This window comes from Macaca nemestrina, chromosome 7, assembly GCF_043159975.1.
Source record: "Macaca nemestrina isolate mMacNem1 chromosome 7, mMacNem.hap1, whole genome shotgun sequence".
NCBI lineage: Eukaryota > Metazoa > Chordata > Mammalia > Primates > Cercopithecidae > Macaca > Macaca nemestrina.
In genome coordinates this window covers 166,758,315-166,784,752 of record NC_092131.1, presented here as the reverse complement: position 1 = coordinate 166,784,752, position 26,438 = coordinate 166,758,315, and the positions used below count along the sequence as shown (strand labels likewise).

General features: G+C 35.3%; 1 protein-coding gene across 2 annotated transcripts in view; it reads right to left on the bottom strand.

Moving 5' to 3' along the window:
- Nucleotides 1–8,460: 8,460 nt before the first annotated feature.
- The window catches only part of LOC105492862 (diphthamine biosynthesis 6), a 220,400-nt gene continuing 202,422 nt past the window's right edge, over nucleotides 8,461–26,438 (bottom strand). For both annotated transcript variants that reach the window (XR_011606181.1, XM_011760182.3), the window contains one exon: nucleotides 8,461–26,438. This exon is cut by the window's right edge. The gene's annotated coding sequence lies outside the window, so the exon portion shown is untranslated.

The following is a 26,438-nucleotide window of genomic DNA, read 5'->3' as shown; positions in this document are numbered from 1 at the left end:
TCCCTACCTCACTAAGAACCTACATTCTAGCTGAGGATCACAGACAGTATGAAAAACTGAAGAAGTAAAATATATCCCATGTTAGACAGGGATGAGTGTTAAACAGACATTTAAGGCAAGGAACCAGCAGAGGAAATATTAGAGTGGGAGTGTGGCATTCATAGAGTAGCCAGGAAAGACCTTGCTGAGAAGGTGACATGTAAGAGGCATGAAGAAGTGAGCCATGCCAGTATTTGGGAGAAGAACTACAAGTGCAAAGCCCCTATAAAATGTCCAAATTTCCACATAAGGAATTTGCCTTAATCATTCAAATCTTGTATACTGCAATCTACACTGGTTACATTATGTGTAATGCTGCAAGCTTTTGCAGCATAAAAAACATTGTAGTTCTTGCTTAGCAGTTGTAGTCTAGTTTGTAAATGCTTCCTAAAATCAACTTTCTGAAATCAAATATAATTTTTCTGTTCCAAAAGTACTGACAAAAAAGGTTCTTTAAACAGTGGTGAGTGAGCGAAGTGAAAGTCAGGAGATGTGTTCCAGTGCCATCTTTGCTGCTCACTTGTTGTGAGACTTTGGTCTCTAACTTCCCTAGGCCTTGGTTTCCTCATCTAGGAAATAAGACAGCTGGGTTGATTCAGAGGTTTTAAGCCCGTGCTTTATTAGAAAAATAGAGTATTTTGAGTAACTTTAGACTGAGCAGCCCCTCTCTAGTTTGACTCTCTACCTTACCATATCAAACCTTACCAACTTATGCCATGACCACTTGGCTACTCAGTTATTTGCTTAACTCCTGATCAAATACATTGCAAACCCTCCAGCTACAACAGCATAATGCTATGACTACTGTATCTTGTTTATTTAAACTCCTCTACAACATAAGAGCTTCTCTGTTCAGTTCACTCATCTTCACTGCAACATGAACCATCAAAACTTCAATGCACTTGGACGAAGTTAGGCAAACTTATATATATATATATATATATATATATATATATATATATATAAAAATTAATGAGCTCCATATTTCCTCATTGTGAAAAGGTAGAGTCTATCATAGCCTCTACCACTATTTTCAGGTCCTCTGTGTCATCATACTCTCTCTTGCTCCTAGGCTTTAAAATGCTATTAATTATCCCTGACAGGCACCAGTTTTCTCCTTCTTTCTGCATCTTCACCTGGTAACCCCTTTGACACCTGGAATGCAAAAATCTGAGTTAGGTGCATTTCTTTCTCTTTCTCTTTTTGTCTCTCTCTCTCCTCTACTTTGTATAATTACATGTATTTTCCCCACTAGACTCTAAACGTTGTGAGTACGGAAAATGTCTATTTTATTCTCTGTAATAAATCCAGCAACTAGCATAGTACTTGACACAGAGTAGGTGCTTAAAAAGTATTGCTAAGTGAACCCAGGAGGCAGAGCTTGCAGTGAGCCGAGATCCCGCCACTGCACTCCAGCCTGGGCGACAGAGTGAGACTCTGTCTCAAAAAAAAAAAAGCATTGCTAAATGAATGTTATGGAAAGACTGGATATGACTGACCAAAAGAAGAAAAGGTGATCAGAGAACAAGGTACTAAGAGGAAATAAAGACTCAAATTATTTATCAAGGAAGATAATGTGAAGTTATGTAAAACTAAAGAAGAATCCTTGTCACAATTCTTAACATTGAGATTTTTTAAATGAATTGTTCCAAATAGGTAGGAAAATAATGTCATTAGTTCAAAAGACACTTCCTTGTGGGTCGGTGTATTAGTCCATTTTCATGCTGCTGATAAATTGCCCGAGACTGGGCAATTTGCTAAAGAAAGAGGTTTAACTGGACTCACAGTTCCACATGGCTGGGGAAGCCTCAACAATCATGGTGGAAGGCAAGGAGGAGTAACTCCCATCTTACATGGATGGCAGCGGGCAGAGAGAGAATGAGGAAGATGCAAAAGCGGAAACCCCTGATAAAGCCATCAGATCTCATAAGACTTATTCACTACTGCAAGAACAGTATGGGGGAAACTGCCCCCATGATTCAATTACCTCCCACTGGGTCCCTCCCATATGGGAATTACGGGAGTACAATTCAAGATGAGATTTGGGTGGAGACACAGAGCCAAACCATATCAGTCAGTAGAAGATATTAGAAGATACAGACTCATGGTGATTGAGGTCCACATAAGCATGATAATCTATAATACCAGATAATTACAATGTGTATTAGCCATTATTAACACTCAGAATGTATTGATTTCTAAGATTATTATACACAAATGTATCTAGTAGTAGCAGATAGCATTTGTGTATATATAGAATGCAGGGAAATAGAGTTGTGATTGAGAGAGGTGTCAGTTTTCAATAAATAAAATGAAATAAAAGACAAGGATTCTCCATAAACTATTTGCATTGAGGCAACTTATTTTAATTTTACTATTATTTAGCTTAGTTGTGAAATTCTAAATACCTGAATTTCTAAATTTAGACTTCTAAATTCCTTTGACAAAATTTATCTTCCTTGTGGTTAACTAAATCAATTAACCTTGCAAAGGGAAGGTTAAAGGGACTTCTGTATGCTACATTCTCACAGCATGAAAGAGAACAGGCAGAGAAGCCTGAGTGAACTGCTGGTAGGGTTCAAGGAAAGGCTTGTACAAGCAGATGATCAGTTCTGTTCTTGCTAAAATTTGGCAAAGAAATACATTGTGGTTTCTTCAGATGACAGCATCATAATTCACTTAGCTCTCCCCTACCTTTTCACAAAAAGGCCAAAACCCCACAGGAAATGTGAGCACTGACATTTTTTACTCAGGATCAAAAACTGACTATTTGCCAGAAATTGAAAACAATATAGCTAAAACAGTAAATACACAGTAATGTGTTGAAAGAAATAGGCTGTTGGACTGGTCAGTGACACAATCCATCATTTCTAATTTTAACTTCTGATGGATAGAAAGGTTAAAAAAAATATATGTTTGGATTGGCAGATTTCCATGCAAATATAATGACAACCAAACAAATATTAGAGAACCTTTTTGCATTAATTTACAGATTATGCTCCAAAGATTTACACTAAACATGTGTTTTAACGACAAGTTTGATTATACATTTCTACTTGATTTCCAGGCAGTTAAAAGCTAGCTTAAGGGCCATCTAGAAGGCATGATTTCTTTGCTTTCTACAAAATGCTAAAGCTTCTTTATCATTCCGTATTCAGCCATGAACTCAGCTGCACAAGCCAAATGTAAAGATTTTATGGGCCAATCTATCATGCGAATACGTGAACAAGAATACAAGCCTACTCATGCAGACACTAAGGGTGATTTCCATTTTTATGAATGAAAAAGAACCCTGCATAAACATTCTTTATTTAAAGTTTTAAATGAAGAAAGATGCAAAACAAAATGGAAGCATTTTGTTTTATATGTCAATATCTTGTAAGAGGGGCAAAGTAAGGAATCTGGCTCACATGATTCCCAAGACAGCAATATCTCCTTTGCATTAAGTACATAAATGAGATTTATGGCCACTGACCTAATCTTAGATGCCAAAATGTACAGCAGGAACAGCTTTTTGAAAAACTTAATTTAAAATTATGGTGTTAACAAAAGCACTTTAGGAAGCAGAAAACCTACCCAGCATACATACACATATGCATCTGAGACCTGACTATAGTAAGGAGGCTTGGTTATTTGCATAAAGCTTTAGAATACATTTCTGACACACTTCAAATCCACAGGTTTTACTTTTTCTCTCTACAACCTCGATGTTTTTGAATTTCTAAATAATTACATATCACCAGACAGTCAATGTTAATCATTAAACATCATTTAATACCAGACATGTATAGATTCAGGTTTTGGAAGGATAAAAATAAAGAAAAATAAATAAACCTGTTAATTTATTTTCTGTTTTTAAAGGTAATTTTGTTACTCACCAAATACTAACTAAATTAGCACCTTGGAGAAAAGAAAAGGCTTAAGCAGCTGCATGTAACATGCTTTCTCCACTGAATGAGAGAAACGTGGCTCAGATGTTGCTAGTCCGCTGGTACCTGGTGGGAGGTTTTCTTGAATACACTGGTTTTTGACCTTCAAGAGTAAGATAAAATAAAGAAAACAGTAAATGAAACCTATCATGACAGATGTCAAATAAACACTTTCCTAATACAGTCCCATAAAACAGAATTCCTGGAAAAAATAACATCCTACAGAATGAAATGTCAAGTTAAGGAAATATGTCCCTTCCTTTATCACTGGGTTTTAACAAGTGAACTATGCATAGTTAGAGAAGGTAAACATACAGTAACAAATGCTCTTTAAATGATCTCAAAATTCAAGAGTTTTTACTTTAAAATATAGATTTGAAGCATTTAAATGTACATTTCAGGTATATATAAATCTATCATCTCCCTGAAACAGATAAACCATGCTACTACATAACATGTACATAGGGCTAAAAAGGTTTTTAGAGTACCATTGACAATTTGAAATGAAAATGCAGGATTCAAAAGAACACTGGGTGCTATAAGTTATTGGAAGATTTAATCTTAAATTCCTATCTTTGTTTGGGTTGTCCCAAAAGAGAGTCTAACATTCGAACTTGGATGTTGGTAATTTTTTTGGAAGATGAATCCCAGAAAGCAGAGTGAGGAGAATGAGACAGGGAAGGAAAAGTCAATAATGCTATTGAGTTGTTTAATGATCTGGGCAGCCAAGGATCAATTCTACTGGGGATTTTCTGAGGAATTCTGTAGAATGTGCCCCAAAATTGTTCATCTGAAAGATGTCAGGTTGGTGCCTTTATTCTCAATATCCTGTCTTGTCTCCATTATTGAGGATTGCTGCAGGTGGTGGCAAGTCTCTCACCCTTCCAGTCTTCCCTGACACAAGAGCTGAGGGAGAGCCTTTGGCTTCAGAGAAAGCTCTGAGGCAGAAGAATGGAGAAATGCATGCCCGGAGCTTTTGGTAGAGCATTGTCACTGTGTCCAAAACTGTTTGACACCACTGTAGCTGCGACCATAGATAGGACAACAGCACATAATGGGAGTACCAAAATCCTGTGCTCCAGATGCCAAGTCAGCTACAAAAACTCCCTACGTTACTTCGAATCAGCTCCTAGGATGGAAATTGATAAGACTCTTCATAAACAAAGTTTTTGTATTGTATTCCTAAATTTTAAAATATCAGAAAATAATTTATAAAAATAATTCACATGTTCATATAACCAATCCAATATCATTTCCAATTAACATATTTTTGGTGCGTGAGTATATGTGGGTTTTCAGAAGAAATTAATGAAAAAATTAGGCAAGAGGATAAATTTGAAAGTCAAAAGAAAAAAGGAGCCAATGACACTAAAAGAGAGAAAGAAAAAATATTTATGACAACCAATTTTCACATTGCATCTGCACTACAAAATGAATTAAAAGGAAAGTAATATAATTTGATCAGTTGTATTCCTTTTTATCTCAATAAAGAACAATCTGGCTTGGACTAGTTTCACCTTTTTCAACTGGTTGTTTTGGCATCATGAACACATTGTCTTAATCGTACTTTTTAAAAGGCCATATATTATTGCATTTAAAATTGCTGAGGCCTTGGGGTGAGATGCCTGTTTGAATTCCCACTCTACAACTTACCAGGTGTGCAAAATGGTGACAAGGATAGTACTTAGTAATATTCAATAATTGGTAATTTAGAATTAAATTATATAAGACATATGGAGCCCTCGAAAGAGTGTCTATCTCAACGTAGATGCTCAGTACTATTAGTGACAATAACTATTGTTAATGTTATTGTTAAATTAGGAAGTAAGAAGTCATAACAAGTTTGTAATTGTATGTGCATGCATGCACGTACAATTAACACTACAAAGCAATAAAGGAGAAAAAGAAAATATAAATGATTCAAATATACACTATTTTGTAGAAGGGGAGTCAATGATTTTCAGACGGGAGGTGAAGTTTCATTTTGGTCCTCTTCCTTTGTTAAAGAAAGGATGTTATCCTCACACAGTTCACTTCAAATGTGCAGTTATCCATACACAGCTTGTGTGAGGATGTCAAGTAAGAAGGAAAAAGATTAGTGAGCAGAATAAGAAATGGGGAATCAGGAAGCTAAAAAAAAAAAAAAAGCTGAAATTGAATAAGTTAAGTGCAATTTAAATTTAGTGAAACTAAAACATTAAAAAGTGAGCAGTGGCTGGGCGCGGTGGCTCAAGCCTGTAATCACAGCACTTTGGGAGACCAAGGCAGGCGGATGACGAGGTCAGGAGATCAAGACCATCCTGGCTAACACGGTGAAACCCCGTCTCTACTAAAAAAATACAAAAATCTAGCCAGGCGAGGTGGCGGGCGCCTGTAGTCCCAGCTACTTGGGAGGCTGAGGCAGGAGAATGGCATAAACCCGGGAGGCGGAGCTTGCAGTGAGCTGAGATCCGGCCACTGCACTTCAGCCTGGGCGACACAGCGACACTCCATCTCAAAAAAAAAAAAAAAAAAAAAAGTGAGCAGTTTATCTATTAATGAAAAAGACTAATATCTGAGAATGGCAAACAGATGGATATTGGTGATGCAATGTGGCCAATGACCATGTAAAATAACAGAAGTCACATAGCAATGATATGAATACTTGGTATCTTGCAATCATGCAAAGGAGCAAAAGTATTATACTACAAAAGGCATAGAGTTAGGCTATGAATTGCTCAAAGAAAAGGGAAAAATATCAGAGAGCTATTATAGGAAGAAAAGACAAAGTAAAAAAGCATCAATTAAAATACTCCAGTAGGAAAAAGGTTGATCATGCAATGTCAGGCCATCATTAGAAAGTAATAGGCTAGCACCATTAATAAATGATTCCAATTACATAAATTAGTTAATACATAAATTAATAACCTTGTCCAAAACTGGCCAAAGTAATACACATGATGAAACTTAAAGCACTGAGCATACCTGTAAGAAATTAAACTTATATTCATTCTGGGTCAAATTTGTATATTGCATATTACACTGTGGGTGGGAGTGTAAATTAGGTCAACCATTGTGGAATACAGTGTGGTGATTCCTGAAAGACCTAGAGGCAGAAATAGCATTTGACCCAGCAATCCCATTACTGAGCATATACCCAAAGGAATACAAATTATTCTATTATAAAGATACATGCACCCATAGGTTCATTGCAGCACTATTCACAATAGCAAAGACATGGAATCAGCCTAAATGCCCATCAATGACAGACTAGACAAAGAAACTGTGGTACATATACCCCCATGGAATACTATGCAGCCATAAAGAACAAGATCTTGTCCTTTGCAGGGACATGGATGGAGTTGGAAGCTATTATCCAGCAAACTAACATAGGAACAGAGAACCAAACATGGATCTAAGTACTATAGGGATCTAATGGGCATCAAACAGGCCATGGATGTCCATTTTTAATTTTTCAAAGTCCTCTAAATTTGTATTTAAAAATGGAATAGGGAAGGATACTTACATAAGATTCTGTAATTTCAGGCCAAAAAGAAATACTTTTTAAAAAAGGTAAAAATGATCTAAAGATAACATAGTAAATGTGTGCCATGGTGGTTTGCTGCACAGATCATCCCATCACCTAGGTATTAAGTGCAGCATCCATTAGGTATTCTTCCTAATGTTTTCCCTACCCCCACCCCATGCCCTCAGTAGGCCCGTGTGTGTGTTGTTCCCCATCATGTGTCCATGTGTTCTCATCATCCAGCTCCCACTAACAAGTGAGAACATGCGGTGTTTGGTTTTCTGTTCCTACATTAGTTTGCTAAGGATAATGGCTTCCAACACCATCCATGTCCCTGCAAAGGACAAGATTTTGTTCTTTGTTTTATGGCTGCACAGTATTCCATGGTGTATATATACCAGATTTTCTTTATCCAGTCTATTACTGATGGGCATTTAGGCTCATTCCATGTCTTTGCTATTGTGAATAGTGCTGCAATGAACCTATGTGCACATGTATCTTTATAAAAGAATATTTTATATTCCTTTGGGCATATACTCAGTAATGGGATTGCTGGGTCAAATGGTATTTCTGCCTCTAGGTCTTTGAGAAATTGCCACACCGTATTCAACAATGGTTGAACTAATTTACACTCTCACCAACAGTGTAAAAGCATTCCTTTTTCTCTGCAACCTTGCCAGTATCTGTTTTTTTCGACTTTTTAGTAATAACCATTCTGAATGGCATGAGATGCTATTTCATTGTGGTTTTGATTTGCATTTCTCTAATGATCAATGATGTTGAGTTTTTTTACATATATTTGTTGGCTGCATGTATGCCTTCTTTTGAGAAGTGTCTGTTCATGTCCTTTGCCCACTTTTTAATGGGGTTATTTCCTGTAAATTTGTTTAAGTTCCTTGTAGACTCTGGATATTAGACCTTTGTCAGATGAACAGATTGCAAAAATTTTCTCCCATTCTGTAGGTTGTCTGTTTACTTTGTTGATAGTTTTTTTTTTTTTTCCTGTGCTCTTTAGTTTAATTAGATCCCATTTGTCAATTTCTGCTTTTGGCATCTTTGTCATAAAATCTCTGCCCATGCCTATGTCCTGAATGATACTGCCTAGGTTTTCTTCAAGGGCTTTTACAGTTTTGGGGTTTGCATTTAAATTGTTAATCCATCTTTAGTTTTTGCACATGGTATAAGGAAAGGGCCCAGTTTCAATTTTCTGCATATGGCTAGCCAGTTCTCCCAGCATCATTTATTAAATAGGGAATGCTTTCCCCATTGCTTGTTTTTGCCAAAGATCAGATGGTTGTAGATGTGCAGTCTTATTTCTGAGTTCTTTGTTCAATTCCTTTGGTCTATGTGTCTGTTTTTTTTTTTTTTTTTTTTTTTTTTGAGACGGAGTCTCGCTCTGCAGTGGCCAGATCCCAGCTCATTGCAAGCTCTGCCTCCTGGGTTTACGCCATTCTACTGCCTCAGCCTCCTGAGTTATGTGTCTGTTCTTGTACCAGTCCCATGCTGTTTTGGTTACTGTAGTCTTGTAGTATAGTTGGAAGTTGTATAGCACAATGCCTCCAGCTTTGTTCTTTTTGCTTATGATTGTCTTGGCTATTTAGCCTATTTTTTTGGTTCCATATTAATTTTTAAATAGTTTCTTCTAATTCTGTGAAGAATGTCAATGGTAGTTTAATGGGAATAGCATTGAATCTATAAATTAGTTTGGGTAGTATGACCAGTTCATGATATTGATTCTTCCTATCCATAGGCATTGAATGTTTACGCATTTGTGTCCTCTCTAATTTCTTCGAGCAGTAGTTTTAGTTCTTCTTGAAGAGATTCTTCACTTCCCTTGCTAGCTGTGTTCCTAGGTATTTTATTCTTTTTGTAGCAATTGTGAATGGGAGTTCATTCATAATTTAGCTCTCTGCTTGCCTGTTGTTGGTGTATAGGAATGTCAGTAATTTTTGCACACTGATTTTATATTCTAAGACTTTGCTGAAGTTGCTTATCAGCTTAAGAAGCTTTTGGGCTGAGATGATGGGGTTTTCTAGAGATAGGATTATGTCATCTGCAAACAAAGATAATTTGACTTCTTCTCTTCCTATTTGAATACTCTTTATTTATTTCTCTTACCTGATTTCCCTGGCCAGAACTTTGAATACTATGTTGAACAGGAGTGGGGAGAGAGGGCATCCTTGTGTTATGCTGTGTTTTGTAGAGAATTTTTCCAGCTTTTGCCCATTCAACATGATATTGGTTGTGAATTTATCATCTATGGCTCTTATTATTATTTTGAGGCATGTTCCTTCAATACCTAGTTTATTGAGTTTTTAACACGAAGAGATGTTGAATTTTATTGAAGGCCCTTTTTGCACCTATTGAGATAATCATGTGGTTTCGTCTTTAGTTGTGTTTATGTGATGAATCACATTTATTGATTTGTATATGTTGAATCAAACTTGCATCCTGGGATGAAGCCAACTTGATCATGGTGGATAAACTTTTGATGTGCTGCCGGATTGGGTTGCCAGTATTTCACTGAGGATTTTTGCATTGATGTTCATCAAGGAAATTGGCCTGAGGTTTTTGTTGTTGTTGTTGTTGTTGTTGTTGTTGTTATCTCGGCCAGGCTTTGGTATCAGGATGATGCTGACCTCACAGAATGAGTTAGAAAGGAGACCTCCTTTTCAATTTTTTGGAATAGTTTCAGCAGAAATGGTACCAGCTCTTCTTTGTGCCTCCGGTAGAATTCAGCTGTGAATTCATCTGGACCTGGGTTTTTTTTGGTTGGTAGGCTAATTATTACTGCCTTAATTTCAAAACTCATTATTGGTCTATTCAGAGATTCAATTTTTTTCTGGTTCAGTTTTGGAAGGGTGTATGCGTCCCGGAATTTATCCATTTCTTCTAGATTTTCTAGTTTATGTTCATAGATGTATTTATATTATTCTCTGATGGCTGTTTGTATTTCTGTGGGGTGACTGGCAATATCTCCCTTATCATTTCTGATTTTGTTTATTTCATTCTTCTTTCTTTTCATCTTTATTAGTATAACTAGTGATCTATTTTATTAATTTAAAAAAACACATCTTCTAGATTCACTAATTTTTTTTTGAAGGGTTTTGTGTCTCTAATAACTTGCTTTATGAATCTGGATGCCCCTTTGTTGGGTGCATATATATTTAGGTCAGTTAGATTTTCTTGTTGGATCAAACTCTTTACCATTATGTAATGCCTTTCTTTGTCTTTTTTGATCTTTGTTGGTTTAAAGTCTGTTTTGTTAGAAACTAGGATTGCAACCCCTGAGTTTTATGGTTTTCCATTTGCTTGGTAAATTTTCCTCCATTCCTTTATTTTGAGCCTATTTGTGTTTTTGTAGGTGAGATGGATCTCTTGAAGACAGCATATTGATGGGTCTTGGCTGTTTGTACAGCTTGTCATTCTGTGTCTTTTGCTTAGGGTATTTAGCCCATTTACATTTAAAGTTAGTGTTGTTATGTGTGAATTTGATCCTGTCATCATGATGCTAATTGGTTATTTTGCAGGCTTATGTGGTTGCTTCACAGTGTCACTAGTCTGTGTACTTCAGTGTGTTTTTGTAGTGGCTGGTAACAGTTTTTTCTTTGTGTATTTAGTGCATCCTTCAGGAGCTCTTGCAAGGCAAACCTAGTAGTGACAAATTCTCTCAGCATGTGGTTGTCTGTAAAGAATCTTATTTCTCCTTTGCTTAAGAAGCTTAGTTTGGCTGGATATAAAATTCTGGGTCAGAAGTTGTTTTCTTTAAGAATGCTGAATATTTACTCCAATCTCTTCTGGCTTGTAAGGTTTCCACTGAGAGGTTTGCTGTTAATTTGATGGGCTTCCCTTTGTGGGTGACCTGGCCTTTCTCTCTGGCTACCCTTGACATTTTTTCTTTCATTTTGACCTTGGAGAATCTGATGATTATGTGTCTTGGGATTGACCTCTCATGGAGTATCTTACTGTGGTTCTCTGTATTTCCTGAATTTGAATGTTGGCTTGTCTTACTAGGTTGGGGAAGTTTTCATGGAGGATATCCTGAAGTATATTTTCCAACTTGGTTCCATTCTCCCTGTCTTTTTTGGATACCCCTGATCAGTCGTAAGTTTGGTCTCTTAACATAATTCCATAATTCTTGGAGGTTTTTTTCATTCCTTTTTATTCTTTTGTCTCTATTCTTGTCTGTGTGTGTCATTTCAGAAACATCATCTTCAAACTCTGAGATTCTTTCCTCCACTCAGTCTATCCTGCTATTGATACTTGTGATTTCATGGTGTAGTTCTCATGTTGTTTTTCAGCTCCAACAGGTTGGTTGTGTTCCTCTCCAGAATGGCTATTCTGGCTATCAGCTCCTGTAATGTTTTTTCATTATTCTTAGAAATGAAAGAATATTTCATGCTCTTTTAGCTCAGTTAAGTTCATTATTACCCACCTTCTGAAGCCTACTTCTATTAAGTCAGCTATCTCAGCTTCAGCCCAGTTCTGTGCCCTTGCTGGAGAGGTGTTGCAGTCACTTGGAAAAGAGACTACTTGTTGTCCTACTTTGCTTTTTCTTCCTTCTCCATGGGTTGAGTTGTTTGCTTTGTCAGTCCCAGTGCAAGAACCTGGATATTTCAGTTGAAGGTGCTAAATTCACTCGAAGCTTTCATTCCTCTCTAATAGTGCCGTGTACTGCAGCTGCTTCTAATTGGCCATGTTGGCCCCTCCAAAATGGTTTCTAAGTGGGTTTTAAACTGGATTTTCATATCAAAATATAGTGTTGTTATTATATGGGTTTTCATAATATGAAGATTAGAAAAAATGTTCAATATTTTCCTGTAAAACTAGTCAATAATTTAGAGAATTTAGAAAACTATGGTAATTAATTCATCTTCATCAGGTCTGTTTTTCTTTAGAATTTTAAGAGGAGGTTCATTAGTTCATGGGTTATCTAATTTTATTCTTTCAGATATAGTCAAATGAGAACTCAGCTCTCTGTAGTAGTCCTAACACCTAGCTTTAGCAATGATCAGTTCAAAGCTACTCTTTCTCATCTATACTTTCACCCACTTCTTCTTACCCTCACTGTGATTGTACTGAAGCAAATTCCAGATTTCACAGCATTTCATCCATATGCATTTCATCCATATACATTTCAGTAAGTAAAGCTAGGGAACTCTTTTTCTTTTTGAATATACCTAGAATACCATTGTCACACTTAAAAATAATAATTCCTTAATATTACCAACTATTGAGTCTATGTTCACATCAATATTAGATGAAATACAACAAAATATATCTTAACAAATAATACAGTGTCAAGGCAAAACTCATATCTAATCTGTACTTGTGCCTTAATTCTTAAAATACATTTTGTAATGAATTGAATATTGTTTTCATTTAAATTAGTACCAGGTAAAGTTCTTAAATATCCAATATTATTTAATTTAAAATCCCTACTAAGCAATTCAGAATGATTTTGACTTTATGATTCCGTATTCACCAATGAGTTATCTCTAGTATGTTCATTTTATTCTTGAATAATCACCCTAATGTGTAGTTAGGGTGTATATTTATATGTACACACAAAGTAAAAAGAGATGCTGCTGCTTCTATGAATACTACACAAAAGTCCATGATGTCTTTCTAGGTATATCATTGTCTTATTTCCTATTATATATTGCCTCATGGTTCTGTAACTACTTTATCAATGTGGCAATGAATAGGTAAGACTCTAGACTACTTTAAAAGATGGTTCTTAGATAAATAATTTATTCTTTAACGAGTTTAAAGGCTAACTTAATTTAATAAATATTTATTGAGTGCCTACTAAATGTTGGATTCTGTGACATTGTATATACTGTACTGTTAGCAGTCAGTAAGAGAAAAATAATTTCTCATCAACTTTATACTGTAGTCTTGTAGAAAGACAGTAAAAATATGCCAAACAAGGCCCAAGTAAATCTAATTAAAAAACCAGGAAATATAATATTTAAAGCACTATCTAACATTTGTTTCACATGTGAAAATATGATTTCACTAGGAAAATAATGAGGAAGGCAGGTAGCTTTGCACATAGGAGGCCACTCAACTAACATCAGTGGGACTAAGTGATTGACATAGGTTTTCTCTGGATAAGCATTCATTACTCTTCATGTTTAATAACAGTTATCTGTGTTTAAGGTAGGTTAAACAACTTGTAATTAAACCTGAAGTAGTCAATTAAGATAAGTTTGAAACATCAAGTCTATGTTTTATTATAAAATGTCTTTCTTTTCCAGAAGTTTATGATTACCACTGATGATAAAGAGAAGCCAGACTGGAAAGAAAAAGGATTGGCAGAACATACATTAAGTTCAAAGAGGGAATGTGAATTGCTGATCCTAAATCCATTTAAAAATGTTCTCTGTCTTTAGAAAAATATTTGTTCCATGCTGAAAGCCCCATTATACACAATAGAACTGACCCTTAGCTTATAATTAGGCTTGGGTCAAAAGTCTTAACCAAAAATTCAAAATATACATAAATATATGACCTAAATAAGGAAAGTCTCCAGTTAAGTGCAAGCTGTGTTTAAAAAGCTCTCAGGAAAGACTCAATTACCATGCCCCGTTCTTTTAGGAAACCATTCAGGAGAGGCTTAAAAGGATGTTACAAAAAATGCTAGATTCCAAAAGGATTTTATATTCTCTCATTAGATCTTCAGTTAAATGACCAAATGACAGATAAAAAATTGAATAAAAAAATAAAATAGCATATGATATAATACATTGTATTTCCATGTTTGTGGACCACAGTCTAAATTATAAGTAAAATAAAAAGTAGGTAACTGGACTCCATACTCTGTCCAACTGAATAACTTTATTCAGTTACAATGAAGGTAGAATATTCTTCATTTATATATTAGGCCACAGTTAAAGAATGTGCAAAAATATAAGCAAATACTAGTTCCTATCTGAAACTGAATGTGAACTACCTTTGGATCTAATCCTGGGGAATTACTTTTAAAACAGTGGGGAATCATATTTCTAAAATGACTTTAATCCTCTTTGCCTTTGGGAAACTATTAGAGAAGACAGCCATTTTGGGGAGGAAAATGTTTTTTATGGTTGACTAGGAAAAAATATGGCATATATGTTAAAATAAGGAATACAATTAATCAAAGATGTTAAAATATGGAAAAAATAAAATCAGTAGAATATAGTATTATCATCCATATTTTATAGATGAGTGAACGAAGACAATAGAAGTTAGAAGGTATGTCCAAAGTCACTTGACATGAAAGTGGAAGGCAGCCTCATTCACTTTCTATTTCTTGGTACACACAGATAAAATTAATTTGTAAATTAACCTTGTATCCAGAAACCTTATCAATCTCAGTATTAATTCTAAGAACATCTATGCAGATTTGTTTTGCACTATTTATAGAGTCATAACTGCAAATAATGAAGCTTTATTTCTTCCTTTCCCTAATTTATACATTTATTTATTTTTCTTGCCCATTCCACTGGTTGAATACAAGTGGTCATTTCCATCATCTTTATCTTGTCTCTAAACTCAAATGAAAAGCTTTAATCATTTTCCACGAAAGCATAATGTTTGTTGTTATCTATTGCCCACGATTATGTGTGGTTGTATTATTTTGTTAATATGGTAAGTTAAATTGACTAATTTTCATGTGTTAAGTTAATCTTGCATCCCTAGAATAACCTAATTTCGATCTGATGTATTATTCATGTTATATATCACCAGATACTACTCGATAATTTTTTAAGATTTTAAAATCTATGTTCATGAATGAGGCTGATTTATAATGTTCCCATTTTTCCTGGCATGATCAAGTTTTATTATTTCCAAGTATATTTTTAAAGCTAGAAACGTGACTCTAATGCAAATACAGATTGAACATATATTCGATATCAGTAAAGATTGATCTCACCCACTGAGTAGAGCTGGTCCAAGACAATGTGAGAGAAGATATATATGTAATGAAATAACTCTAGAATAAGATTGATGAATTAATGCCCTACGGGTCAATAAAATTATAACTTTTGGGGTTACCTTTTCTACTTGACAGAAAATATTTACATCCCTACTTGACAAAATCTATATATTCGTAAGTAACTTCACAGAGTGTAGGCTATAATCAGTAAATAGTAAGTGAAATGAAAGTGCATCTCCTAGAGAATTAAATATTCTTTGAGTGGCCCTGTTCAACAGTACTTTAGAATAACATTGAAAGGACAGGCAGTCATCTTTTCCAAAACATTTCTGACAGAAATGTTGGTTATACTTAACAGAATCTAGATTATATAGGGACCTCATGAAATGAGTCTCCCTTCTGTTTTCTGGAAAAACGTCTATAAAACCAGCAATTTGCCCCTTAAATGCTTGGTCAAATGTGTAAGTGAAGCCATCTACTCTTGGAAGTGTGTGAAGGTATTTAGTAATAGATTTAATTTCTTTAATAAATATAGGACTATTCAGATTTATCATATTTTTTGATATTACTGTATTTTAGAAATTTTTCCATTTCACCTAAGTTTTCAAGTTTATTGGCAGACAGTAGTTGGCAGTATTACTATCAGATGGAATTACTTGATGTCTTTAGTATTTCTTGTGCTGATTATTTTTGCCTTCTCTCTTTATATCTCAATCAGTATTGCCAGAGATTGATGAAGTTTAGGTATTTTCAGGTACTGAATGTGGACTTCGATGACTTCTCTGTTGTGTGTTTATATTCGACTTAATTTCTTACTTTAACCTTTTAATTTCCTTATCAGTTTCTTATTGTTAAATTGTTATTGTTTATCTAGCTTCTTTTTTTTTTTTTTTTTTGAGACGGAGTCTCGCTCTGCCGCCCAGGCTGGAGAGCAGTGGCCGGATCTCAGCTCACTGCAAGCTCCGCCTCCCGGGTTCACGCCATTCTCCTGCCTCAGCCTCCTGAGTAGCTGGGACTACAGGTGCCCGCCACCGCGCCCGGCTAGTTTTTTGTATTTTTTAGTAGAGACGGGGTTTCACCGTGTTAGCCAGGATGGTCTCGATCTCCTGACGTCGTGATCCGCCCATCTCGGCCTCCCAAAGTGCTGGGATTACAGGCTTGAGCCACCGCGCCCGGCCTTATCTAGCTTCTTAAGAGGAATGCTTAGGTCATTGATATTCAGCCTTTCCCTTTATTCAATATATACATTTGAGGCTATAAATATCTAGTGCTTTAACATTACTTCACAATTTTGATATGTGAACTTTTTCATTAGCTTATGGTTCAAAAATTATTAATTTCTCTTTATATTTATTCCTTGTTCCATAGATTTAGACATTTATTGCTTTTAATTCCCACATATTTTAAGATTTTCTAGCTAGCTTTCTTATTGTGGTAAAAAACGCATAATAAAATTTACCCTTAAAAAATTTTTTTTTGTTACTTTCCCCTCTCAGGTATCTTGTTATAGCGTAAAATTTACAATCTTGACTATTTTTAAGTGTACAGTACAGTACTATTACTTACAGGCATCTCGTTGTGCAACAAATCTCTAAAACTTCCTTTTGCAAAAATGAAACTCTAAATCCATTAAACTCTCCTTTTCCCCTTCCACACAGCCCTGACAAACACTATTCTACTATATAGTTCTAAGATTTTGACTACTATAGATACCACATATAATTAGAATCATTCCATATTTGTCTTTTTGTAACTGGCTTTTCACTTAGCATAATGTCCTCAAGGTTTATTCATGTTGTCATACATGACAGAATTGCCTGTTTGTTTGTTTGTAGAGATGGGGTCTCACTTTGTTGCTCAGGCTGGCTCAAACTCCCAGGCTTAAGTGGTCCTCTTGTCTAGGCCTCCCAAAGTGCTGGAATTAGAAGTGTTAGCCAACACACCCAGCCTCCTCCTCCTCCTTCTTTTTTTTTTTTTTTTTTTTTTTTTAGTAAAGACTGAATAACATTCCACTGTATAGATATATTATACTTTCTTTAACCATTCATCTGTTGATACACATTTAGGTTGCTTCCACATCTTGGCTATTGTGAATAATACTGCAATAAACTTGGAGTCCAAAAGTCTTCGGTATCTGATTTCAATTCTTTTGGATACATACCCAGAAGTGGGATTGCGGTATAATGTGGTAGCTGTAATTTGTTGAGAAAGCTCCATACTATTTTTCATATTGGCTGTACTATTTTACATTCTCACCAAAGTGCATGAGGGTTCCAATTTCTCCTCATCTTCAAGAACACTGTTATTTTTCTGTGTTTTTGTTGGTTACCATCCCAGTAGGTATGAGGTAATATCTCATTGTTGTTTTGATTTGCATTTCCCTGATGATTAGTGATGTTGAGCATCTTTTTATATATTTGTAAGCCATTGTATTTCATCTTTGGAAAAATGTCTGTTCAAGTCCTTTGACCATTTTAAAATTAATTATTATTTTCTTTGGTATTGAGTTATAGAAATTCTTGATATATTCCAGATATTAATCCCTTTACCAACACATAGTTTGCAAATACTTTCTGTATTTGGTTTCTCAAGCTTTTCATTCTGTTGACTATTGCATTTGCTGCACTAAAGTTTTAAAGTTGGATTTAGTCCCATTCATCTATGTTTGCTTTTGTTGTCTGTGCCTTTGTTGTCATGTCCAATAAATCACAGCCAAATCCAATGTAATGAACATTTCCTTCTATGTTTTCTACTAGGAGTTTTGTAGTTTAAGGTCTTACATTTAGGTATTTAATCCATTTTTAATTATTTTTTGTATATGGTATAAGAGTGGGTCCAACTTCATTCTTTTGCATATGGATATCCAGCTTTCCCAACATCTTTTGTTGAAGAGACTATTTCCAATTGTGTAGTTTTGACATCTTTGTTGAAAATCATTTGACCATATACATAACAATTTCTCTGAGCTCTAGTTCTGTTACATGAGTCTATAGGTCTGTTTTTATGTCAGTATCATACTGTTTTGACTACTGTATATTTGTAATATGTTTTGAAATCAGCAAGTGTGACAACTACAGCTTTGTTTTCTTTCTTGAAATAGAAAGTTGAGGTTTTTTGGCTATTCATGGTCTTTTGAAATACCATATGAACTTTAGGATAGTCTTTTTTATTTCTGAAAAAAATACTTTGGAATTTTAATAGAGATTTCAAGGAATCTGTAGATTATAGTACCAATATTTTAACACTATTAAGTCTTTCAATCCATGATCATGGGATGTCTTTCCCTTTATTTGTATCTTAATTTTTTTCAGCAATGTTTCAGAGTTCTCAGTGTATAAGTTTTTGCCTCCTAGGGTAACTTTATCTATAAGTACACTATTCTTTTTGATACCATAGTAAATTATATTTGTTTTCTTAATAATTTCCTTTTTGGGTATTTCGCTGTTAATGCACAGAAATGCAACTAATTTTTGTGTGTCAATTTCATATCCTGAAACTTTACTGAATTCATTTATTAGTTTTAACAGTTTTTGGGTTTTGTGTATTAAATCTCTAGGGTTTTTTATACATAAGATGATGTCAATTGTGAACAGAGATAATTTTACATCTTCCTTTCTGATTTAGAACCCTTTTATTTCTTTTTCTTGCCTAATTAATGTGGAATTCCAATACTACGTTGAATAGAAGTGGTGAGAGAAGGCATCCTTCCCTTGTTACCAAACTTAGAGGAAAAGCTTACAGTTTTTCACTTGTTACTGAGAAAAATAATAGCTGTAAGCTTTTCATGTATGGCCTTTACCATATTGAGGTAATTTCCTACTATTTCTAGTTTGCTTAGTAGTTTCATCATGAAAAGGTATTAAATTTTGTCAAATGTCTTCCTTGGCATCAATTGACAGGACTGTGTGTATTTTTTTGTCTGTTTGTTTTGTTTTTTTTGAGAAAGGGTCTCCCTCTGTCACCCAGGCTGGAGTGCAGTAGAGTGATTTCGGCTTACTGCAACTTCTGCCTTCTGGGTTCAAGCAATTCTTGTGCCTCAGCCACTGGAGTAGCTGAGATTACTGGAGTGTGCCACCACACCTGACTAATTTTTGTTATTTTCAAAATAACAAAATAACAGGATTTCAACAAATTGGCCAAGCTGGTCTTGAATTCCTGACCTCAAGTGATTCACCCACCTCTGGTTCCCAAAGTACTGGGATTAAAGGCGTGAGCCACTGCCCCTGACCTATGTGGCTTTTGTCCATCATTTTGTTAATACGATGTCTTAATTTGATTTTCATATATTGAACCATCTTCTTGCATTCTAAAAGTAATTTGTGTAACTCTTAATGTGTTGCTGAATTAAGTGTGCTAGTGTTTTGCTGAAGATTTTTGCATCGGCATTCATCAGGGATATTGGTTTGCAGTTTTTGTTTCTTAAAGTATCTGCCTGATTTTGGTATCAGGGTAATGTTGGACTTCTGAAATGAATTTGGAGGTTTGTTCTAAATTTTTTGCAAGAGTTTGAGAAGGATATTTGTTAGTTCTTCTTTAAATGGTTGGAAGAATTCTTCAGTGAAGCCATTGGTCCTAAGCTCTTCTTTGTTGGGAGCTTTTTGATTGCGGATTATGTTTCCTTACTAGTTATTGGTCTGCAAAGAATTTTTATTTTTTCACGAGTCAGGCTTGGTAAATTTCTAGGAATTTATCCATTGCTTTGAGGTTGTCAAATTTTATTACTACATAGTTGTTTCTAGAAATCTCTTGTGATCATTTGTATTTCTGTGTCATCAGTTGCAATGTCTTCTTTCATTTCTGATTTTTATTATTGGAGTCTGGTTTCCTTTTTTTCTTAGTCTAGCTAAGGGTTTGTTGCTTTTATTGATCTTTTCAAAAAACCAACTTAGTTTTGTTGATTTTTAAAATTGTTTTTATTCTCTGTTTCATTAATTTCTGCTCTAATATTTGTTATTTTCTTCCTTCTATTAACTTTGAGTTTAGTTTGTTCTTACTTTTGTAGTTCTTTGAGATGTAATGTTAGAATTTTTATTTGACATCTTTTCTCTTTCTAAAGGTAGGCATTTATTACTCCAAATTTCCCTCTTAGAACTGCTTTTGTTGCATCCAGTAAGTTTGTCTATGTTCTGTTTTCATTTTCACTCGACCTAAGATATTTTCTTATTTCTCTTGTGATTTCTTCTTTGACTCATTCATCATTCAAGAGTGTATTAATTTCCATATATTTAGAAATTTTCAAGTGTTCCTTTTGCTGTTGATTTACAGTTTCATTCCACCGTGGTTAGAAGATAGATGGTATGATTTCAATTTTCTTAAATTTGCTAAGGCCTAACATGTAATCTTTAGAAACATTCTGTGGGCATTTTAGAAGAATGTGTATTCTGCTGTTGTTGGGTGGAATGCTCTGCATTTATCTATAAAGACCAATTTGTCTAGAGTGTTGTTCAAGTCTTCTGTTTCTTTACTTATCTTTTCTCTGGTTGTTCTATTCATTATTGAAATTGGAATATTAAAATCTCTATCATTATTGTGTTACTATATGCTTCTCCCTGCAATTCTTTCAATTCTTTATTCTTGCTGCATATATTCACCTAATATATATAAAATTACATCTTTCTGGGAACTGACTTTTTAAATCCTTATATGTCCTTCTTTGCCTCTTCTAACAGTTTTTGACTTAAAGTTTATTTGACTGGTATAGCAACCTCTGCTCTTATTTGGTTACCATTAGTGTGACTTTTATTTCCTATCCTTTCACTTTCAGTCTATGTGTGTTGTTAAATTTAAAGTGAGTCTCTCATGGATAGCATATAGTTGGATATTGTTGTTTTTTTCATTTTTCCATTTAGCTGCTGTATATATTTGACTTGGGAAATTAGTCCAGTTATATTTAAACTAATTACTGATAGGTTACTTACTCTTGCCATTTGGTTAATTTTTTCTTTCTGTTTTGTTCTCTTGCTCCTCTCTTCTTCTCATGTTGACTTTGTGATTTGATGATTTTTCGTGGTGATGTGCTTTTATTATTTCTCTCTATCTTTTGTGTATCTACTGTACATTATTTTTGTGGTTACCATGGAGATCACATAAAATATTTTATGATTATATCAGTCTGTTTTAAGCTAATAACCACTTATCTTAGATTACACAAGTTACTCTATACGTTACTCCTCCCCAACACACATTTTATGTAACTGATGTCAGATTTTACTTTTTTTTTTTTTTGAGAGACAGGGTGTCACTCTGTCACCCAGGTTGGAGTGCAGTGGTGCAATTATGGCTCACTGCAGCCCTGAACTCCTGGGATCAAGGGATCCTCTCAACTTAGCCTCCTGAGTAGCTAGGACCACTGGTGCTCACCACCACACTTGGCTAATTAAAAAAAAATTAATAGAGATGAACTTTCCCTATGTTGCCCATACTGGTCTCAAATTCCTGGGCTCAAGCAATCTTCCCATCTCAGCCTCCCAAAGTGCTGGTATTATAGCTGTGAGTCACCTCACCCAGCCAGATACAGCTTCTTTCTATATTATGTTTAAATTGACGAATATTTGTGGATACAGTTATTCTGACTACTTCTGTTCTCTAATTTATATATAAGTATTAAATATTAAGGCGCACCATTACAGTATTACAATTTTCTGAGTTTGTCTTTACATTTAGCTTTCATACTACAATTTATACTTTCATATGCATTTGTGTTATTGCTTAGCTTTTCTTTTGTTTCAACTTTAAAACTCTTGTAAAGCAGTCCTAGTGGTAATGAACTCCTTCAAGTTTTGTCTGAGCAAGTTTTATCTTTCCTTCATTCTTAAAGAATAGTTTTGCAGGGTAAAGTATTCTTGGTTGACAGTTTTCTTTTAGTATTTAGTTTACTTTTTTCTTTTCAACCTTTATTTTAGGTTCAAGGAGTACACGCGAAGGTTTGTTACATGTGTAAAGTGTAATTGGTGAGGGTTTGGTATACAGATAATTTTGTTACTCAGGTAATCAGCATAATAGCTGACAGTTTTTCAATCCTCACCTTCCTCCCACCTTCCACCCTCAAGCAGGTCTTGGTATCTATTGTTTCCTTTTTTATGTACATGTGTACTCAATGGTTAGCTGCCATTTATACAGGAGAAAATGTGGTTTTTTGTTTTCCTGCATTAATTTCTGCTTAGGATTTCCTGCTTAGGATTATGGCCTCCAGCTTCATCCATGTTGTGGTGAAGGACATGATTTCATTCTTTCATTTGGCGGCACAGTATTCCATGGTGTATATGTACCACATTTTCTTAATACAGTCCCCCATCCAGGTTGATTCTGTATCTTTGCCATTATGAATAGTACTGTATTGAAGATACACATGCATGTGTATTTATGGTAGAATGATTTATATTCCCTTGGGTATATACCCAGTAAGGGGATCGTTAGGTTGAATGGTAGTTATATTTTAAGGTCTTTGAGAAATCTTCAGATTGCTTTTCACAGTGGTTGGATTATTTTACATTCTCATCAATAGTGTAGAACCATTCCCTTTTCTCTATCATCTCACCAGCATCTGTTATTTTTATTTCCTTGTAATAATACCCATTCTGATTGGTGTGAGATAATATCTCATTGTGGTTTTGATATGCATTTCCCTAATGATTAGTGATATTGACCATTTTTTCATATGCTTGTTGGCAGCATGTATGTCTTCTTTTGAAAAATGTCTGTTCATGTATTTATCCCATTTTTTTAATGAGGTTTTTTGTTTTTTGCTTGTAAATTTGTTGTAATTCCTTATAGATTCTGGATATTAAAGTTTTCTCCCATTCTGTAGGTTGTCTATTTACTCTGTTGATAGTTTCTTTTTCTGTGCAGAAGCTCTTTAGTTTAATTAGGTCCTACTTATCAATTTTTGTTTTTGTTGCTTTTGGAGACTTTTTCATGAAGTCTTTGCCAGGGCCAATGTCTAGAAGGGTATTTCTTAGGTTTTCTTAAGGGACTTTTGTAGTTTTAAGTTTTATATTTAAGTATTCAATCCATCTTGATTTCACTTTTGTATATGGTGAAAGTTAGGGGTTCAGTTTCAATCTTCTACCCATGGTTAGCCTGTTATTCCAGCACCACTTATTAAATAGGGTGCCTTCTCCCCATTGCTTATTATTGTTGGCTTTGTCAAAGATCAGGTGGTTGTAGGTGTGTAGCACTGTTTCTACGCTCTCTAACCAGTACCATTGATCTATGTGTCTGTTTTTGTACCAATAATATGCTGTTTTAGTTACTGTAGCTTTGTAGTATAGTTTGAAGTAGGGTAGCATGATACCTCCAGCTTTGTGCTTTTTGTTTAGGATTGCTTTTGTTATTTGGGTCCTTTTTTGTTTCCAAATGAATTTTAGAACAGTTTTTTTTTTTCTAATTCTATGTAAAATTTAGTTGGTAGTTTGATAGATATAGCATTGAATCTGTAAATTGCATTGAGTGACATGGCTATTTAAAAAATATTGACTCTTCCTATCCATGAGCATGGAATGTTTTTCTATTTGTTTGTGTTGTCTCTGCCTTTTTCAGCACTGTTTTGTAATTCCAGTTGTAGAGACTTTTTACCTCCCTGGTTAGTTGTAATCCTAGGGTTTTTGTTTTTGTTTTGTTTGTTTTGTTTCTGGTTATTGTGAATGAGATTGTGCTCTTGATTTGGCTCTCAGCATGAGGATTATTGGTGTATAGAAATGCTACTGATGTTTTTTTTTTTTTGAGATGGAGTCTGGCTCTGTTGTCCAGGCTAGAGTGCAGTAGCACGATCTTGGCTCACTGCAAGCTCCGCCTCCCGGGTTCATGCCATTCTTCTGTTCAGCCTCCTGAGTAGCTGAGACTACAGGTGCCTGCCACCATGCCTGGCTAATTTTTTGTATTTTTAGCAGAGATGGGGTTTCACCATGTTAGCCAGGATGGTCTTGATCTCCTGACCTCGTGATCTGCCCACCTTAGCCTCCCAAAGTTCCGGGATTACAGGTGTGAGCCACTGCGACTGGCCAGAAATGCTACTGATTTTTGTACATTAATTTTGTATTCTGAAACTTTGCTGAAGTGGTTTATCAGATCTAGAAGACTCTGGGCAGAAACTATGGGGTTTCATGGTATAGAATCATATCATTTGCAAAGAGAGATAGTTTGACTTCTTATCTGGATGCCTTTTATTTCTTTATCTTGCCTGAATGCTCTGGCTATAATTTTTAGTAATATGTTGAATAGGAGTGGTGAAAGTGGGCATCTTTGTCTTGTTTTGGTTTTCAAAGGGAATACTTGCAGCTTTTGCCCATTCAGTATGATGTTGTGTGTGTGTTTGTCATAGATGGCTCTTATTATTTTCAGCTATGTACATTCAATAGCTGGTTTCTTGATGGTTTTTAATATGAAAGGATACTAAATATTGTGGAAAGATTTTTCTGTATCTTGAGATGATCATGTGGTTTTTGTTTTTAGTTCTGCTTATATGATAAATCACATTTGTTGATTTGTGTATGTTGAACCAACCTTGCGTCTCAGAAATAAAGCCTACTTGATCATGGTGGATTAGCTTCCTGATAAACTGCTGGATTTGGTTTGCTAGTATTTTGTTGAACATTTTTGCATCTATGTTCATCTGGGATATTGGCCTCAAGTTTGCTTTGTTTGTTGTGTCTCTGGCAGGATTTGGTATCAGAATGATGATGGCCTCATGGAATTAGTTAGGGAGGAGTCCTTCCTCCTTGATTTTTTGGAATAGTTCCAGGAGGATTGGTATCAGCTCTTCCTTATACATCTGGTAGAATGTAGCTATGAATCCATTTTGCCCAGGGTTTTTTCCAGTTGGTAGATTTTTAAATCACTGCTTCAATTTCAGAACTTATTATTGGTCTGTCAGGGATTACATTCCTTTGAGTTCAATCTTGGGAGGTTTTATGTTTCGAGGAATATATCCATTTTATCTAGGTTTTCTAGTTTGTGTGCATAGATGTGTTTGTAAGTCTCTGAGGTTTTTTTGTATTTCTGTAGGGTCAGTGGTAATGTCCCCCTTTTGTCATTTCTGATTGTGTTTATTTGGATTGTCTCTCGTTTTTCCTTTATTAGTTTAGCTAGCAGTATATCAATCACATTTAAACAAATTGTTGGTTTTATTGTTCTTTTGTACAGTTTTTCTCATCTCCATTTTATTCAGTTCAGCTCTGATTTCTTATCTTCCGCTAGCTTTGGGGTTGGTTTACGTTTGTTTTTCTAATTCCTCTATGTATGAAGTTAGGTTGCTAAAGTGAGATCTAACTTTTTAATGAAGGCGTTTAGCTCTATAAACTTTCCTCTTAACATTATTGTAGCAGTGTCCCAGAGAATCTGGTATGTTGTATCTGTGTTTTTATTAGTTTCACAGAATTCCTTGATTTCTGCCTTAATTTGATTGTTTACCCAAAAGTCATTCAGGAGTAAGTTGTATAATTTCCACGTAATTGTAGTTTTGAGTGATTTTCTTAGTACTGATTTCTATTTTTATTGCACTGTGGTCCAACAGTGTGGTGGCATGAATTCAGTATTTTGGAATTTATTGAGAACAGCTTTATGGCTGAGTGTGTGGTTGGCACTTTGGCCTCTTCTTTGTAGGGTGGCTTCTGTGTGCTGGAGATGCAAGTAAAGCCCTCAGGCTCTTTATTCCTTCTCCAGCATGGTGTCAGCAAGGGCAGGTGAAACTTCACAGCAGTGGCAGTAGGGTTCTCAGGTGCCTCTGGGAGCTCCACCCCAAAGAAACACAGATCCATTGCCAATAAGAAAGCTCAGCTGGGGGTGGGGAAACTATGTTGTTGGCCCAAACCTGGGGCTGCCTGGTGAACAGAAGGAGATGGGGCTCACAGGAAAGAGAGACTAGGCTCCTGTCTGTATGGTGGCTGTGGTATGCTGGAGGGGAGTAAAGCACTCAGGTTCTTTTATTCCGTCCTCAGCCCAAGGGCAGCAAGAGCTGTACAGCTGCAGCAGCAGTGGAAAGTGGCTGTCAGTTGCCTCTGAGAACTCCACCCCAGAGAGACACAGATCTGCTGCCAGTGGGAAA